Below are 17,088 nucleotides of genomic sequence, written 5' to 3'. Positions count from 1 at the left end.
CACCTCCCTCTCCACCTTCGTTCCTGCTGCTGCTCCCCCCCCACTGACCCTCTGCAGTCACGGCGCTGCCAGGCACAGCCACACTTTCTCTCCGGCCCCGTGGAATGGTCTTCCTTGGAGGAGCCCGCAGCAGGGGGCATCAGCCAGGGCCCCTGGGCAGGTCTTCTCCTGCCCCCCGCCTCCCGCCCCGCAGCCCTCTCCACTCTCCCAGACACCCCGCCCCGCCCCACGTCTGCTTTTCCTTTCTCTCCCAAGCACTTACCTCCTCCCACAAGCTACGTCACCTACTTGATGATGTTTGCTGGCTGGCTGCCTGCGCCACTAGCGTGTAAGCTCGGGAGGGCAGAGAATTTTCTCTGCTGTGTTCGCTGCCACTGTCCCCACATCCAGTGTCTGACATGGCGCAGCCACACTAGGAACTTGCGGGATGAATTCAGGATGAGGAAAGTCTGGGTAATTTTGATTTATACAGACTAAAGACCCACAGGTGGAAAGTAACGAGCATTTCTGTGAAGACGTTTTAACTCTAGTGGTTAGAATTCTCATAAGCACTATTGCACACGTTAGACTAAACCACAAATGGCTTTAGCAACCGTAGTGGGGGACGTGTGGCGCAGGCCCCAGCTGTCTCCCACCAGTCGCACAGGACGCCCTCCTGCCGCTCAGCCCCGGGGCCTGACCAGCGTCCGCGCCCACAGGCCGGGGCCTGTGCCTCCAGCCTCCGCTCGGGCTGCTGCTGTCGGTCTCCCGCTCGTCTCTGGCCCTCCAGCGGCCTCCCCCTTGGGGTGCTCAGGGAGCAAGGCCTGAGGTAACACACTGCTCTGCGCCATTAGCAAAGCAGGAACACTTTTTAATAGCTCAGCTATCTGGCACGGCCTACTTGGTTTCCAGTGATTTCATCTGGAAAAGTGAACATTCCTAAAAGGAAGCGATAGAGATCAGCAAATGAAGTGACTTATCTCTGGGAACATCATGTAAAGCATTTACTCGGACAACATAAACCAGCAGCTGCCCCGCGGGACGCTTCATGTACAGGCTGCCCCTCCGAGGGAGGCGCACAGGCCCGGGGGGTGGGGAGGGGCCCAGAAGCACCCACCGTGGTGGGCAGCGGAGGCTGAACATACTCGACGGTGCCTCCAGAGATTTACAAAACAGTCAGCATCTCGGCAGACAGAGCGTGGGGTTGCCGTGGAGACCATCTCCCGAAACCACCAGAGGACTCCCAAACACTCCATGGCGCAGAACCCGCTGCAAACTGAAGAGCGGGTGAGAGACGGGGGATTTAGGGACTGTTAGGACACAGCCATTTCACTGAAAACGAATTTGGCTCTGACTCTTTCTTGAACATCACACACGTAGTCTGGAAGAAAAGAAACAAAGAGGAGCTTCCGAGTTGGTGAGCACCAGCTTGGTTGGGGAGAGAGTGGGGTGCCTAAAGAGGGCATGGAAGCCCTTCGCCATCCCCTGCCCGTGCAGCTCGTCTGTCTGGCTATTCTGAGTTACGCGTATATCCTTCTACAATAAACCAGTAATCTAGTAGGGGGAAAAGAAAGAAAGAAAGCAAGAAAAAAGAGTGGCAGAAAAACACATCTTACTTTGTTTCAGTCAACACCACAAAGCGCCCTCTTCCTCCCACAGAAGAAAAGCAAGCTGGAAGGTTAAAGCAAAGCAGACTTCTCTGCACAGACCCACCCGGGGCAGCCAGGGCACAGCACGGGTTTGAAGCGGGCGCGTCCCGCGCAGGCGTGACATCCAGCTCCCTCAGCTTTGCCCGTCCAGCCTGCCCCGCGCAGCTGAGGCCGGGACAGTTTCAAGTCCAGCCGTCCATTCCATCGGGTTGTACCTGGCTGTCCAAACCAGTGAGGGCTCTGGGCCACCAACCTGCGTTCCCATGACTCGGCCCTTTCTCCTCCTGTCATCTCCAGCCTGCCTTCACTGCAATCACGGCAGGGAAGCCACCCTGGGCTCTGCTTTGTCCATCGCACAGCACACCGTCCCCCGCTGTCCGGCCATCTGCCTGTCGCCCCTAATGGCTGTATAACATGCATTACAGCCAGGCCCTGCCGGTCAGACTTTGGGGTGGGGGTCTTTCCCAGTCGCAGCCACGGTTGGGGGACCGTCACAGCACGCACAGCTTCCCACTTCTGTCCCGTTGCTTAGTCAGAGGCTTGAGGGTTCCTGCATTCTAAAGACACATGAACCTTGCTGGTGCAGTTTAAGAAGCACGATTTTGATCTGACTCCCTCAATCCGCATTTAAGTGACAGATTCCACACTGATAAGAAAGGATGGGAATACGCCCTGAGAGGCATGGGAGCAAAAAGGACCCCTAAACACACCTAGGCAGAAAAATGCGGCTGCCTCTAGGGGTCCTGTTTATTTCAGGGGGTGAAATAGCACCTGCAACATTACAGAATAAGAAATGGACAGAAAAGGAAAAGAAAAGCATGAGGTCCCGTGAGAAAGGAGACTTGGGCGGAGGTGGGGAGCAGGCAGCCTTACCATCGCTTAGAATCAGCAGGCACAGGACTCAGGTTGTTGCTTTTGTTTGCTCGCTTGCTTGTTTTTAAGCAACTTCAAGTGAATACACATTTATAAAAGTTTCATGTGAAACTCCTCTAACGTGTAAGTTTTCGAAGTTCAGACTCAGTCCATGCCACCCTGCGTGGACACTGGCCACCCGCACACGACACCCTGGCGGACTCACGTCCTTGTTCCTCAGGGGACGGTGGGAATGTCTAAACGCGGTGAATCCCCCACAGGCAAAGATGGGGGCAGTGAGTCCGGTTTAGGGAATCACTGGGAATGCCAGGAATGCCAATTTTTAAAGAAAAATGCACACAGACATTCATACACCCCAAACAAAAACCAGTAAAGCTATACTGAACAAATGTTAATTTTTGATGATTCAGAAGTCATTTTTTTAACTATTTACAAAGGGTTCTCAGAGCCAAAATTTGGAAGACTGGTGCCAAATTTGCCATGAAACTATGGGACCTGAGGCACATTTTCAGCATCCTGCTACCTTTACTTGAAAAGAAGAGTATGGGATTAAACAGACTTAGATTTCTCTGAGCTTAAAATGTTTTAAAAGAGCCTCCTACTGGCAAGAGATTATAGGAGAACCTGAGTGGCTGGATGAAAGCCGAGTAATTATAAGCGTGCATTGGCAGTGACCTTCACAGCTGCTAAGCGCTTTCCTCCCCTGTCAGAGCTGAGCCTTCCAGCCGCCCTGTGAGGGCCTCCTCACCGGGACCCCAAAGTCCAGGCTGGAACTCGTTCTCAGAGGCTCACTGTGCAACAAGCCCGTCAAGGGAAAGCCCATGCTTCCCGAGCGTGTCCACATCACAGAAGAGACGTCACCTGTGAGAGAAATCCCAAGGCGTAAAGGCAAGTCGACAGCAGTTCACACGTGCACTTTCCATAGCGAGTAGCAAGAGGCATGAGTGGGAGTAAGCACGGCCTCGGGCACGGCCACAGGTACTCTGACCCTGGGCCCCAGGGCTTCTCACCGAAGACCCCGGTCAGTGGTTGCTGGGAGGTCAGGCATGGAGACAACACGGGGGTTCAGTGAGTTGTGAAGTATCAGGTGGGAGCAGTGCACCTGCAAATGGCTTAATCCTGCCTCCAAAGTGTGGGCGGAAGAAGAGGGTATCTCTAAACCCCACCACTGGTTCTCTCAGGGTTCGTTTGTCCGCCAGGGCGCTGAGAAAGCGTGGAGTGGGACATCCGGCGTGGGCAGCTTCCCAGCCCGGGGATACCAAGCTGACTCCTGAGGAACCAATGGGAACGGGTCAGGCACGAGGAAGGAGCAGGCGTCCCAGACAGAAGGATCCTTAGGGAAGGGGGAGGAGGGAATGGGGCGAGGGAGGCCAGTGGGTGTCCATGGGACCACCCAGGATTCAGAGGACGACACAGCACGCCTGGGTGCCCACCCCAAAACAGGAACAGCGAGGAAGAAAGGAGGAACTGGCACCACGTTTCTATACAGAAATCCCCATGTGGTTTAAACTTGCCAAGTTTCTCATAACTTGTCATCTTCAGCTGTTGGCTAGGCTGAGAACTGTTTTACACTCTACTAATAGTTATATTTTTTAATTGACAGGACTGTGCGGAGATCTTGTTATCATTGTTATTAATAAGCAGTGTACTTACATACACAATACCTCTCTTCCAAAGAGCCCAAAAAACCACAGAGTCTCAAATCACAAGGGATGCAGGTGGAATTAATAACTCTAAAATTTCACAGCTAACATGAAAACAAAAGTTTAATCTTCTCCCCCGAAATCCCAAAGTTAAGTAAAACAGAAAATCCACCCTCGCATTCAACTTCTAGTCTCTGTAGGGCAACATTTAAAATATTTAAATGGTGTCCCTTCCCTGTTCCAAACCCACTGCCTTCAGGGCTAACTCCTTGCCTAAACCCTAACTCCTTGCCTTTGATGCAAGTCCCATCGTGATCCGTGATCCGGTACCTGTCTGTTCCCTTCCAATCTCCCTCACCGGCTGGCCCATTCTGCTCCAGCCACGATGCTCTGCCCACGGATTCTCAAACACACTAAGCTTGTTCCTGCCTCCGAGCCTTTGCACATGCTGTTCCCTCTCCCTGGAATGCTGTTCCCTGAGACGAGTGCAGGGCCAGCTCCCGACACCACCTGGCCCTCTGCCCCTGGAGGAGCCCTCGACCACCCTCTTAGCCAGCTCCACCTCTGCTACTTTCTATTCTCTTTGAATATTTCTTCAAAACGTAATTCATTACCTGAATTTTTTTTTACCCATGTACAGTTTGCTTCTTCTTCTAGAAGGTAAACTCCACCTGGGTATCTCACCCACAATAGTATTCGCTAACTTTTGTTGAAATTGACAGAGACACATGCTGGGATCTTTACAAACGAAATAGTAAAGCAATGACTTTATAAAGTGATATTAAATAAGACCTTTACCATAATGTACTGTTTGTTGTTAGCAATTTCACTCATGAAGCCATGTACACTGACATCTCTTAGATTATACAGGAAAGAAAAAAGACTACTCAGAGGATTAAACCACAAATGTTTCTTGCGCTGAAGGCAAAACTAATTCCTCAGTGATTCTTAGAAAGTCAATTTTCTACCACAGTCAGCTTGTAGAGTCATTCGGTCGGAGGACCTTCCCACCTGGAGCCTCCAGAGCACCCAGAACCACATTTTACTGTTTTGTTGATCAAAAATGGGTCCTCTCTGAATCAGAGGAAGCCACTGTTAGGAGACAAAAGGTCTGGTCAGTTACACCACACTTTCAATTCTCCAGTATTAACCATTGTTCTATCATCGCGTTAGCACTTATATTTACAGTTGAATTTGAAAACAATTGGCCAAGACAAGTCCGTGTAGTAAGTGGCCTCAAGCACAAGCCCAGAACCTAGTCTGATACTACATTTATGTGTCAAAATCCTGCTTATTCCTGAAAAACGGAAGAGATCAAAGACTTGAAGAGATTGGAAACAAACTATCTCTACGATTCCCGATTCCCTTCGGCTTTGGGACTTTCTTTAAATCCTGAGCAATCCTTTAAGAAATAACACACTTCTCAAAGTAATGAAATGCAGAAAAGTATCTCCTCGAAAAATCTGGAATGCCAGGAAGAGAGTACAGGCAAACTTCACCAGTGACCGCCAAGACTAGCACTGTTTTTCTTTTGGCTGCAGATTCTTGAAACAAGAGACCTTCCCAAGTAGAAGCCTCCATCAAGTTCAAAAATAAATGAGTAAGTAAATAAGAGCGAGCGAACAAACACATGGTTACACTGGAGGACCAAGAACCCAGAGTCTGCGGGTGTCTGGCCCAAATCATCTAATGCCAGCACTTCCAAAGCAAACACGGCAGCCTGCCCAGCCTGGACCCTTAGACCATGGGGTCTACAGGGGAAATGGCGCCATACAGATGACACTGGTTCCCTGCTCGGCCGCTGAGGGGAGCCCCTAATAGCCCCCACCCCCACTCACTGCCCCGTGTCCTTCACAGAACCAAACTCACTCTCTTCCCAACATCTATCGTGGGAAAAACAACTAATTTTTCCATTTTGGAGAAAATGAATTTTGGAGAAAAATGCTATTGCAGCTGGAGAAACATCCTTGGATATCATGAATAAGGTACTTTGATTTTCTAAGGAATTGTAAATTTGATGCTGGGGTGTGTGAAAGTATGAATAAGCAGATTTGAGGAAATATTATGGAGCCATGGTAACAGAAACCACGGAAGAAACTCCCGTTGCACAAAACTGTTTAAAAATAAACCGGATACTAAAATACCAGCAAAAAGCTACAATGACTCACACTGTTCTCCTCAAATACTTATGAGAACAGCCAGTTCTTTGACAGTCTTCCAGGCTTTTTCCCCATCGGAGAAACGTGAGACAAAGAAAGTAAAAAGAAGCAAAGGAAGCTCTGAAAATTTCTCTAATTTTACCAGCAATTTGATATGAATAAGACCTTATATGTTTTCGAGTTTGATGGGAGTATGGAAATGAACATTCATGCAGCGACAACTGTTTTGAGACTCTTCATAAGAGCCAAACTGAATTCAAAAAGCACCACTGAGGCCAACTGAGCTGCTAAATACTGGTAAATGTGGCAAAGAACCACAGCACAACTTGTATCACTAATGTACAAACTTTTAAGGCATTTTCTGTGTGTGTGGCCACCTTTTCCCCTTCTGCACGTGGGTGTACGTCCCCCCTGCCTCCGCTGGCCCCTGAATGTCCTCTAATTATACTTACACACCTTTTCATGTGGCAGTGCACGGAGAAGACCCTTCTGGGCCCACACGTGGAATAAAGCCATAGGTCTCGGGCCTGAGGGCCTCACTCTGGCCGGTCCTCCCTGCCCAGCTGGCCTCAGCCTCCTGCCAGGCCCTGAACACCACATGTGCGGTGCACTGCGGCCTGACAGCCCTTCCTCGCCAACTCCTACCATCCCGCACGGCCCAGGGACATGTCACCTCCTCCGCAGAGCCCCCCACCATGCCAGGCCCACTGCCCACCACTGTCCCCTGAGAGCTCCTCTATGGGGCCATCACTTGGCAGCATCCCTATTTCCCCAACGAGGCTGTGAGGGCCGGGGGGACCCTGGCGCCCATCACAGGACCTGTAGCTGCTCAGTGACAGTTGAAGGAAGAATTGGAGCCAGGGCTGGATTTCTCAGGTGACCTCCGAGTGCCGGGTGCCCTCCTTAGTCCAGGACGTGCCTCCTCCCTGTTCCCCTTCCCCTGCCCTACTCACCATATCTCTTCTCTCCTTTTCCCAAGAAAATAATTCTTCTCCTGTGCAAACTGCCCAGGGACCTGTTTTGGACACACTACATACTCACCTACAATTCTGTCTGGAGTCAGAGCATCTGAAAAATTGTTTGCTAAAAAGCTCTGCTGCCAGTTGAATAGTTTCAAGAAAATAATTGTACTTAGGCGACCTCTTAAAATTTACTTTCTGAGGGCTAGTTTTGCAACATAAATTATTAATCTTTTGCAACATAAATTATTCAAGTCCCATAGTCACTGAGATTTCAGTTTGGTTTGTTACCAAGAACCCAGAAGAATCACCCAAACACAACACACAGTGAGGCTGAGCACGGGAAAGCATTGCCCGCAGACAAAGGTCAACCCGAGGAAATGCTCGGGGAAGGGTAACACAGGTGACCGACCAGGAGCACCTTCAAACCACCCACGCAGGGGAAGGCATGCTGTAGACCACGCCCCCCCACACACACCCCTGCACAGAGTAAGACCAAATCAACTTGCTAATCTGGATTCGCGCTGACAACCCTAAGAACCAATGCCATTTCAAGGGAGAATGTAAAACGTGTTGGAAACCAGCCAAGCAGTCACTTCAGGTAAGTTTGGAGAAGGTTTCTGAAACCACTCACTCTACCTGCAGTAAGGGTTTTCTTTCTAAATTAGAAACTAACTGAATTCGTTTCTAACTCATAATTGTATATAATTAGCGAATTCTCAGCAGTGAATTCCTAAGGCCTAAGAATGAAAAGGAAAATGGTGGGGCAGACGGGTGGCTTAGTTGGTTAGAGTGCAAGCTCTGGGGCGATTCCCACATGGGCCAGTGAGCTGCACCCTCTGCAACTAGAATGAAGTCAATGAGCTGCCGCTCAGCTCCTGGGTGGTCAGATGGCTCCGTTGGTTGGAGCGCAGGCTCTCAACCACAAGGTTGCCGGTTCGACTCCTGCAAGGGATGGTGGGCTGCTCCCCCTGCAACTAGAAAACGGCAACTGGACCTGGAGCTGAGCTGCACCCTCCACAATTAAGATTGAAAGGACAACAACTTGACTTGGAAAAAAAGTCCTGGAAGTATACACCGTTCCCCAATAAAGTCCTGTTCCGCTTCCCAATAAAATCTTTTTAAAAAGGGGGGGGGGGAGAAAAGGAAGATGGTTCTGGAGATCCCCGAGAAAGGTGTGCCAGTTTATTTTATTCTTAAAATTGGCCTGAAGATGAAAGAGCCCCAGATGGAGAAAGCGCTCAATGAAGCCTGCACGTTTGGAACATGCCAGGTGGTGTTGGCAGGCCTGGCCTCTCCTTTCCAAAGATCTCGCGGGAGATGAACTCAGACCTGAAGCTGGCCACTCTCTCACACAGCAGCCTTCACACGCAGTCAGGGAAGTCCTTTCTCTCTGAAAGGCTCACTCCGTGAGTCCTATGTGTCAGGGACCACATTGAGCAGAGGGGGCACAGGCACAGCCCCGAACAGGCCACCTGGCGATTCCCCCGTGTCCTTTAGCACAGATGGCACCCGCCATGTGCCATGCTCACCTGGAAGTGAATCTATGGGTAACCCCAAAGCGCTGCTCAGGAAGTGAGACAGGAGCACAAGGTGAAGGGGAGGGAGAAAGGGACTCTCTGAGCTGGATCCTGAAGGTTGGAGAAAGTGGCAGATTTTCTATGGGAGAAATTAGCATTAAAAACATACTAGATTTGGACGGATGTAGTAACCCTTAAAATGAATACGTTTTGCCCCCCATGTCTTTTATGTCCTAATAGCTCTAAGAAAACAAGTCATGGCCGGCCCCCCTTGGTCATCTGCAGATGGCCTTTCCTGTTCCGGGTAATAATGGTCTCAGGTTACAGAAAATCCGCAACAAAAGGAAGGATGACCCCCGAGTCACCTGGTCCGCCCAGCCCAGCCGCTGGTACTTCACCCACACGTTTAGAGGAGGAGCTAGAGCAAATGGCATGTAGCCATGTCTCCAAACACATTTTCCTTACGTAATGGAAACATGTCAGCGGGCAGGTCCGTGCCCGGGACCGATTTGTACAGTGATACTTTTTTAGACCTCTGCTTGGCAAGCACCCTGGGAACGTGGGACTCCAGCTGAAGAGTTCCCGAAGCTAAGTATTGAGTTGATGCTCCACAGGTTTAAAAATAGAAAAAGTCACTTTAAAAAAGGACAAAAACGACACATTTTCCCATCTGATATTCATGTGAAATGCAAACAACAGTGCGAGAAAATGTACAGGAAGAACTCCAAGATTTGAAGGAAAAATTACTGAGAGCAGGCCGGCTGAGCCAGAAACAAGTGGCCAAACTCCAGCTACTCCCCTGCTGGCGGTCCCTCCAGGGGGCCAAGCCCAGGGTGGGGATGGGACACAGCCCACAGGGCAGGATTTTTATGCGAAATACGACCACTTCTGCTTCCAAGCCTGGGGTGGGACTGGACCGTCCAGGGGACCTGGATTCTGGAGGAGACCCGCCGCTTGCCCCCAGCCAGGTTTCCTTGCCGCTAAGAGCCATTCCGGATGTGGCGGTTCACACAGGATGGCGGCTTGCGGTGAGTCCCTCCACTCATTCACTTCTCACTAGCTCACCTTGAACGCCGCCCGCGGTCCAGGCGTGGAAGACCACAGGGAGCAGGGTGAGGCCCTGACTGCTGGAGCTGGCCTCCTTGTGGGTTTGCATCCACGCGGAGCCCCGGGCAGTGACGGGATTTCTGGGGGTGGAGGTTTCCCCTGGCCCACCCACTGCTGCGGGGAAGGGGGTGGCGGTGAGGCCCAAGTAGGATGATGCTTTGACCAGCCTAACAAATGTTACGCTTACTATCAGGACACAGTCAGCCATTAAAGAATAAAAATCAAAACGAAATGGAAAGAAAGACTGTTGGTGTAAAAACTCAAATTCCTTCTTAACTACTTGGTAATCAGGGCAGCATTTTACTCCAAAAGTAGGTTTTTGTATTCTATGCAATGAAAGGAAAGAACCACATTGCAGACCAAGCTGGTGGACTGTGAGCTGCGCAAGGGCCAGCCCATAGCACGGTGATCTGGGCAGCCGCACACAGCAGGGCCTCGCCGTGTGTTTACAGACTGAATAATATGGGCTACTGGTGACCACGACAAAGGTTATCACACACAGCGAGGGCCTGCAGTGCTTCGGGAGCTTTCCACACTTTAATGTCCACTCCCTCTCTTACAGATGTGGGAAGGGAGGAGGAGAGAAGCCCAGTCACCAAGGCAGGCAAGTTAGGGAGGAAGTGCTGGAGCCTCCCCGTGAGCCACGCACTGGGGACAGAGACTAAGTAGCGTGGCCCAGAGACGGGGCACCTGCCAGTCCCTGGCCTTCCCACTTCCCTCCCTTCCCGCCCGCAGCCCCCCCCCCACCTACACCTCCTCCAACAGCCCATTCTGTCAGCTCTCTTTCACTGTCTTGACAGCATCTTTTGAAGTACAAAAGTGTTAATTTTTATAAAGTCCAAGTTACCTATTTGTTGTTGTCGTTTTGTTTTAGTATCATAGCTAAGAAACCACTGCCTAACCCAAGGTGATGAAGATTTATGGCTGTTTTCCTCTAAGAGTTTTATAGATCTAGCTCTTATATTTAGGTCTCTGGTTCATTTAGAGCTAAGTTTTACTTACACGCGGTGTGAAGCAGAGGTCCAATTCATTCTTCTACACGTAGCTATGCAGTGGTCCCAACACCAATGTCTAAAAGATCATTCTTTCTGCCATTGAATTAGCTAGGCACTCTTGTCCAAAATCAATCGACCGCAAGGTAAGGGGTGAGTTCTGCTCTCCGACTCGACCCCACTGATCTATGCCGACAGCACACTGTCCTGAATGCGTGCAGACCTGTCGACATTTTTGAAATTGAGAGGTGTTGAGTGCTCCAATTTTGTTCTGCTTTTTCAAAATTCTTTTGACCCTGCTGAGTACCTGGCATTTCCATAAGAGTTTCAGAATCAGCCTATAGATTTCTACAGAAAGGCGGCAGCAGGATTTTCATAACAGTTACAAGGAATCTACCCATCGGTTTGGGGAGTGCTGCCGTCTTAGCGATGTTCAGTCTGCCAATCCACAGCTGTGGAATATCTTTCCATTCATGGAGACCACCTTTAATTTCTTTCCGTCATGTTTTGTAGTTTTCCGCGTACAAGTCTAGTACTTCTTTTGTTAAGCTGATTCCTAAATATTTTATTCTTTTTCATGCTATTATAAATGGACTTGTTTTAATTTTATTTTTGGATTATTCATTGCTAACTAACAGAAATAGCACTATTTTTTTTCTTCAGGCTTCATATTGAAAAGTGACTTCCCACGTACATTGTTCACCAGTCATCTTTCTTACAGTTTCCATTATTAATTCTTAATTCTGAAATGTATCCCAAACTTTTCTCATAAGAGTCACATTTATAACATCGTTTTTTTTGAACCGACAGGACGCATACCCACATTAAATGCTTTTCTACATTGCTCTCCGTAACCAGTGTTTTGTTTCTGATTAATGTACGTTGCCTGCACTGCTGGTCTTGGATGTTCCGGCCTCCCCAGACTTTTTCACATCTTCTTCATCCAAGCATCCATCGAAGGACACTCAGGTTACTTCCATGTCTTGGCCACCGTGAATAATGCTGGAAGGCTCTGGACTAAGAACCCGACCTCTATTATCCATGGCTCTTCTTGCTCCAACTGGGAGACACATTTGGTTTGGTCATGACACCCCACTGAGACGAGGCTGCTGTCGTTCTCCAGCCTCACATCCCAACAGAAGATCCTCTGAGCTGAGCCCAGCTCCTGACGCCCCCCCCGGGAGAAGCTGACCGACACATCCTTGAATGGTACTCACCCCTGTGATCTGTTCATTTCCTGTGGCTCCTGGAAACCTGATGAGAACTGTACAGGTACAGCGCCCGCCTTCGTTGGGTTGCACTGGCCCCTGAAGGGCACACAGACGCGGCTGCCCCGGGGGAATACCCACGGGAGCTGCAGCCAGGCACAGACACCTTCCAGCTACGGGCAGAATGACCCTCACTTTCACAAACTGACCTTGTATCCTGCAACCTTGCCGAACCTGTGTATTAGTTCTAGTAGTTTTTTTAACAGATTCCTTAGGATTTTTCATACACAAGATAACATCATCCGTGAACAGAGATAGCTTTACTTCTTCCTTTCCGAGCTGTATGCCTTTTCTTTCTTTTTCTTGCCTCACTGCCCTGCCTAGAACCTCCAGTGAAATGTGAATAGAAGCAGTGACAGCGGCACCCCTGTCCTTTCAGTCTGTCGCCTTCCAGCCCGGGTTGTTCTCATTCATGCCCACTATCAGGTCCAGCAAGTTCCTGTTTGCTGAGTGTTTGTATCATGAAGGAGTGTTCACTGCTGAGCTGGGGGTTTTAACGTTACAGAACAGGTATCACCAAGGGCCAAAGTTAACTTAGATTAAAACCACGCGACATTACATTACATACTTGGATGAGTTTGCAGTGTCATAAGGAGTCGAATAAAAATCTATTTTAAGCAACTCAAAGAGAATAGCTTATTCTCTGGCTTTGAGAGGAAGATAAATTGTGATATTAACGAAACAAAAGACACCAGAGAAAAAGATGGATGTGCCCAAAACTTATGTTAATTATTTAAACCTTTACATGACAAAATATCACGTGGAAAGCAAAGAAAGAAAAATGGACTCGGCACAAATGACAAAAATCTTATTATCTGAAATATATTAAGGACCGACAGGAAGATTGAGGATCCAATTCCACTGCACAAAGAAGTTGTCGTAGATGAGCTGACAGGAGAGAAGATGGGGGCACAGGCAGGAGTGCTCCCCAAAGTTCCACCGGCTAAGCCAGTCCACGTAACTGTGAAAAGGTCCCCGGCCCTCTCCTTTCCCCCTGTCACCCACTGGAAGCATCACACTGCGGCTACAGGACAGCAAAGTCTCCTCAATCAGCCTGGCCCCAGAATGACCGCACCCCATGAGCAACATACACAGTGAGCAAGGAAAGCACTTTATGTTTTCGCCTGAGATTTGGGGTTCGCTTGTTACTGCAGCATAAGCCAGCCAAGTCTAACAACAAACCACTGTGGAAGGGGGGGAGCATAACTCCTTTTAAAAAGGGAAATAACTTGTAAAAATAAGAAAAATTAAAATGACAATGCCAGTTTTGGTGGGGCTGTTGGAAAATAGGAATGTACTCTTACATTGCCAGTAGGCTTCATGGAAAAATCTGGAAACACAGAACAAGGCAGATAACAGTTACCAACCTCTGACCCCGCTGTCCCGTCCCCCTCTGGGGAATATGCCTCAAGCAAATAATTCCCCAAAGAAAAATAGCTTGAACGAAATGTTCATCTCAGTCATATTTATAACAGCAGAGACTGGAGACAAGTCAAATGCTCAAAAAGGGAGAAACAATGGTAAACTGACGGAGGGGTCACCACACAGCCACCATAAAGGATAAGTAGGTGACTTGTTTTATATTCAAAATTGGGTATAAGCCAGAAAAAAAGCAGAGCAAAACAGTGCGCAGACATTCATTACGCAGAAACTTGAAAAGCAAGGACTGTGTATTTTCACCTTTGTAGCCCACTGCTTAGTACCAGGCAGACGCTCAAATATTTGCTAAGTGACTGAATGTCTGAATGAACAAATGACCAAGTGAGGGGCGGGTGACGAGGGATGAAGGAAGACTGTGGTGACGGAGTTGAGTGATCCTTAGGCTCATTTCTGTAAAATGACTTCAGTGTGTAATCTCCAGACGCATGTATTTGAATTAAGGAAAGGGAACTAGCACTCTTCCTTCTCATAACAAAGCTGCATCGTGTTTCAAGGGGCTGGGTCATGACTTGACACAAAGAAAACTCACTGCAATCTGAGCTCTCCAACAGGAGGAGGGAGTCCTGGTAAGTGGGATCCCTGAAGTTCAAGGAGAGGCTGGCCGGCCACTTGCTGGTGTCAGGCAGAGGAAGCAGCGGGATCAGGTCCCTACGCGGTCATGCCAACGCGGTCATGCCAACGCGGTCATGCCAATGCGCTGGAAGACTGGTGGAAACACTAAAGGTTTCCCATTCAGACGCTGGACAATTTCTCAGACTTCCCCACTGTTTATGTCCAATTGACTCGGAGGTGTACGCATAGAACCTCTTTCCATGGCTATAAAAACCCATGTCTTCCTTTGGACTAACAGTCACATTCAAGAAGAATGTTCACCAGAATTTCCAAGAGCAGTAAGACTGACTTGTCCTTCATCAGACAAACCCTCCTCATCGCTCGGCCCTGCTGTCTTAAACCCCAACACAGCCCCTCTTTCCTTTGTCCTGAGCTGGTTGGCACCACCTGTCTTCATCCCTCTTCCCCTCAGGGCACCCCGCCTTGAGTCTAATTCTCCCTTCACACCTGCCTGGTGAAAACACGGCCTCCTCCACAATGGCCAGCTGGGTGCTGGGGGAAACTCACCCCGCCCTCACTGCCTTCGGGCTCCCGCAGGGACCCACCTCACAGAACACGGACAAGAGGGCAGTCAGAAGCCCCTCCACTTCTTGCCATCACTCGAAAGCACCTGCACCCACAGGCGGGCCTCTCCACACAGGGCCTCCTGTCTAAGGCTGTGACCCCTTATCCTACTTCCCCTGAGACCACAGGACCTCACTGCACCCACCATTCCCTTTCTCTGGGCTCTGACCCTCTGCGGCCCTCACTCACTCCACGTTAAACCGCACGGCAGCCTGAGGTCTTCCCACTGCCCTCCTACGGCCCCCGCCCCGCCGTCACAGCACTGCCTCTCCGGGGTTTCCTCCTCCTCCTCTGCCCAGGCCTTGGGTGTGGGGTTCCTGGGGTTCTGTCCCAGGTCCTACTCTCCCGCTGCGCACTCTACCTCAGCAAGTCCTTCTGTGCCCACACATCCAACCACCTTCAGTCTCATAGTCCCGAGCTGCATCGCAGGCCCAGCTCTCTCCTAGGAACTCCAGGCGCCCACACCTGACCGCCGCCTGGCCGCCTCCACAGCCATCCCCTCGTCCCTGCCTGCCCTCAGCCCGCTGCCACCCTCGGGTTTGCTACATCAGAAAAGGCTTCCACCATTCACCCAGCTGCTCAAGCCAGAAACTCTTCTTCTTCCCACACCCAAGAGCCACATTTAATCAGTTTCCACAATCTGACGACACCAGCTCTTCACATTCTCCTCCGCCCCCTACTTCGCCCACCCTCACGACAACGGCTGTCTCTGTTAAGCCACCACTGTCTTGCCCAGATCACTACTGGCCTAACTGGTCCCCAGACACCAGTCTGGTCCCCCTTCCCTTCATTCTCCGTGAGGCCGCCACAGGGCTCAGTGTGTCTTTCAGATCAGGTTATGCTTTGACTTGCAATCCCGCCACGATTTCTCCCGCTGGCCAGCACGGCCTCCCTGTTCTACCCACTGCCCCCCCAGCGTCACCTCTCACACCACGTTCCCGGTCACACTCTACCACTCTGGCCACAATTAGCCTGCAGTGAGCTCTGCACACGTCCACGCCCCTCTCACCCCTGAACAAACATAGGTGAGCAAGAGGAGGAAGAATACTTTCCTGTGGCCAAATAGTTTCAAAGGCAAAAATCCTTTCAACTAGTTTTACTATTAAAACAAATGTTTAAACTGAGTGTGAGCACAATGTAATACAGCTAATAGAATCCAGGGTGGGGCCTCCAAAATTACGAGTGCCCAAAGTCCGGCTTGGTCCCAGGGGGACCAGAAAGAGGCGACCCAGCCTTGAAGAAGGACACAGCCTTGGGGAAGGACGTGCCAACCAAGCTCCCTGCGCCAGAGCTGAGCGCACATCTCAGGTCCGTCCTGGCTTCTGACTCTGGGACGACAACCAGGCACCTCACTGCACGAGGCCACCTCTGAGTACGTCGCCCCACGTTTCATCACATGACTGGGGAGGCGGCGGGAGTCATTCTCGGGTCTGTCCCCACTCTCACCCTCCTGACACTCAATTTCCCCTTCTCCACAATGCGGGGGAGGCAGTGGGCTGGCTGAAAAAGGTCTTAGCAGTTCTGATGCTCTACCATTTTAAATATGAAAAAGGGTTATGACCTGTGGTCAGCAAAGTCTCAAGAAAGTATCTGTTAGTCCCAATTAAACACATTCAACAGATGTGGCTTCTCCTGCCCCACGAAGGTAGACATCCTACACAGACTGCCCAGGCAGTCACATTCAACAAAGACTCACTTCCGGCTCTAAGGACAAAAGTTCACTGACGTGCCACCGTATCAACCCAGCAAGGAGTCCCAGTGACAGCCCAACAGTAACGCTGCCAAGGACAGACGCGGCAGAATCCCTGCACACAAGCTTCTCTCTCCCCGTTCTCATTAGTGCTCTTTCTCTCTCTCCCTCTCGGTCTCTCTCCCTCTCTCTCTCTCCCTCTCTCCCTCCCTCTCCCTCTTCTTCTCCCTCTCCCTCTCCCTCTCCCTCGCTCTCTCTCACGCTCTCTCTCAGTCACTGCTCCTCTCACGTCCGGCTGGTGGTCAGGGTTGGGGAGCCCATGATGACGCACCAGCTCACCACCACCAGACAGCCCCCATTCACCTCAGGGTGTCTTTACATGCTACCCACAGCACCTACCACGTGACAGGTGGCTACAGGGCCAAGAGCCACGCAATGTGACGCTGCAGGGAAAGGGGCCGTCAATTCTGCACGTCAATTCTGGTTTCGTCTGCTCCGCTCCCCAGGCCGGTCTTTAAGGAACCCCGCCACCACCGTGGGCTAAGCTGAGTCACACAGTTGTATATAAGAGTCCTTCTCTCGGCGAGAAGCCTCGCCCAGTGGGCTACTTCTTCCACGAGCTACAAGTTTTCC

The 17,088-nt window shown here is 50.4% G+C and overlaps 1 protein-coding gene across 20 annotated transcripts in view; it reads right to left on the bottom strand.

The window, feature by feature from the left end:
- PACSIN2 (protein kinase C and casein kinase substrate in neurons 2) overlaps window positions 1-17,088 on the bottom strand; it is a 111,821-nt gene that overhangs the window by 39,428 nt on the left and 55,305 nt on the right. For 2 of the 20 annotated variants that reach the window (XM_081059136.1, XM_081059129.1), the window contains exon 1: window positions 16,855-17,056. The exons of the other annotated variants lie outside the window; for them this stretch is intronic. The gene's annotated coding sequence lies outside the window, so the exon portion shown is untranslated. Of the gene's footprint in view, window positions 1-16,854; window positions 17,057-17,088 lie in introns of those variants that run through there. 20 annotated transcript variants of the gene reach the window in all.

The sequence above is a fragment of the Rhinolophus hipposideros genome (assembly GCF_964194185.1).
Source record: "Rhinolophus hipposideros genome assembly, chromosome: 9".
Classification (NCBI taxonomy): Eukaryota; Metazoa; Chordata; class Mammalia; order Chiroptera; family Rhinolophidae; genus Rhinolophus; species Rhinolophus hipposideros.
The sequence above is the reverse complement of the archived record's forward strand: the minus strand, read 5'-3'. Positions and strand labels throughout refer to the sequence as shown.